The 2,500-nt window shown below is 36.8% G+C and overlaps 1 protein-coding gene across 3 annotated transcripts in view; it reads left to right on the top strand.

Annotated features, from left to right (window-relative positions):
* ZNF536 (zinc finger protein 536) overlaps positions 1 to 2,500 on the top strand; it is a 352,810-nt gene that overhangs the window by 114,164 nt on the left and 236,146 nt on the right. The gene's annotated exons all lie outside the window — the stretch shown is intronic.

Genomic DNA, 2,500 nt, shown 5'->3' with positions numbered 1-2,500 from the left:
TTTATGTGTGTAACAACTGCAGACACAGACTTCTGCCAAGTTACTGGAGTCCCTTCAAACTTCTGAATTAATATACGGATGATTAAACAAAATGTTTGCCTCTCTGTCTTGTATTTGTGGAATTTTTTTTCAGGGTTTTTTGGGGGAGAGAAATTGAAACCCCCGGTCTAACAGTGTTAGCTGGTCAGGCCTTTTCAGCATATTAAGATCAAGGAGCTGTACAAAGTTTCCTAGGAAATAAATATAACCCATTAGTTCAAAAATATTGAGAAACAGTTAACATATTCTAGTTCCAAGAAACCACTGCTGTTATTTTGAGTAGTTTTGATACAACCAAATCAAAGCGAAGATTTGAAATAGCTTTTCTGAAAGCCCAAGCCTAAGTCATAAATTATTCTACACCATGATTCGTTCAGATAGTAAAACCATACCTCTTTGCCTGACATTACTGAAATGTGGAAAAGGGAAAGTTAAAAATAAAATGAAACATTTAAATCTTTGCTGTTGAGAACCTCAGATAGATGGCAATATAGCAAAGTTGATAAAAGCGATTCTCAATTAGACTTTATTATTATTTTATTGAGGTATTATTAATAAACATCAGGGTGCAGCGGGTGATAACACTATCCTAGTATTAGACAAGTGGACACTGAAGAAAAATAAAGGCAAGTTGCCTGTAATGAGAAAAAGTAGAAGGATGTGGATAAACTGCAAATGACATGAAAAGCAGAAATATCATGTATTTGCTCTTCAAGCCTGATCCTATGGCCTTTAGCTGTATAGTTAGACCTGTTAACTTCTGCATAACCAGTTGTGAATAAGCTGTAGTTACATGAGTCCAGGCTACACAACTAGTTCTGAAGAGAACAGGTAGAATATTTTAGTGTTTGGGTTGGGGTCTTTTTGTTGTTTTTAAAGTGGGGTTTTGGGGTTTTTTTCAGCCCAGTAAATCCACACCACTCTGTGTGTTTTCAGTTACTTTTTACAGACCTCTTTTTCTCTTAAAAAAAAAAAAATCCTAATTCCAATAAATTTCCTGAAGTTAACTATAAAAGATATTCATGTACTAATTCAATAGCCTGTAAACCGTAATATTATCAGCACTACACTGGTAACAATTACAGTGGCAATACATAACTACAGTGTGTTTTGAGGGCAGTATTTTAATAAGGTAGGTGTTTAGTTCCCTGCAGCATATAAAACTGGTGATTTTGACTGCAGAGCTGCTTGGACTGGAAATCACAACAGTTGCCAGTAAGGTTTAGAAAGTGTGTGCCAGGCAAGGGAATCACTGTTCAATGTATTTACCCTCTGGGGAAGTAAAACACAGATGGGGGAGTTAGGAGTCTTCTAACATTTAGCTGATACATTAGTGGGTAGCAATTCTGCTTCAGGGATGTTCAAAGTAGTTCATCTACCAGTTGGGAATCATTATGGGCACTAGTACTGAGGATTAGCTATGATAGAACAATAAGGGATTGTGGAAGTACCGCTATCCTCCCCCCTCCCACAGACAAGTGTTTCATAATCTTTGATACCTTTTTACAGAAAACAGTAGTTCTGGATTATTCAGATGTTTTCAATATACATACTAAAGCACCTATCTTCAGGTAGGATTGAACTGTCATAGGCAAATATGACCTCCTAATAGGTATTTTGACTGAAATTGCGTAAAATATCATCTCTTCATAATAAGCAGCACTGTTACTGTGTGTATTCTTACCAGTTAGTTGATGTGAGAAAAGCTTGCTAAAGGATCTGCATTTGTACGTCTATATACTGGGGAAGCAAATGCAACATTAGATCTCTGGGATTGTTTTTATGCTATGAGAGATAAGGCTGTGCCTTAAAACTGTAAATTCACGATGGAGGAAGGCACACTTTGAGGAAAGGAAGAGCATGGTCAAAAATCAGGAGAAAGCAACTCTCAGTTTTTGTTGATAATCAGTTGCTATCATCTGATTATTTTTACCCTAGCAGTCTCACCTGGACATACATTAAATTTTTCCTATTTTTTTCTATAGTCTTGAAGTTAAAACATTTTTCCAAAATGTACAAACAAACAGCTAATTTCATTGCACTGCCGTCTGCATGCAGCGAAATAAAATATGATTAGCTAGCTGAAAATGTGTAACTTTTCAATCAGTAGTTAATTCAGTCCCAGAACCATATTCATATAGGTTTGAAACAAAATTGACCTTCTTGTTTATGTAATCTGTACATACAATAAGTGCCTGATTCAGTAACAAGCTACCCAACAATGTAGATTTTCTGAGACACAGGAAAAGAAGCAAAATCTAGTATTCTTCTGAATAGACCCATCACCTGTGCACTGCTAATGCTCTGAAGTTTCTGCATTTGGAAGGGGCAAAATTAGTACAGGAAACAAATTCCTCGTGTTACGCAGAAGACGAAATTCTCATGGCCAATTGCAGAGCAGCTGAGTGGAGAGCTGCAGGGACAGGGAGGGGTAGACCTCTTCTCATGGTTGTCTGGCATC

Source organism: Balearica regulorum, chromosome 13, assembly GCF_011004875.1.
Source record: "Balearica regulorum gibbericeps isolate bBalReg1 chromosome 13, bBalReg1.pri, whole genome shotgun sequence".
Lineage (NCBI taxonomy): Eukaryota > Metazoa > Chordata > Aves > Gruiformes > Gruidae > Balearica > Balearica regulorum.
Note: the sequence above shows the minus strand (reverse complement) of the source record. Positions and strands in the feature narration are given on the sequence as shown.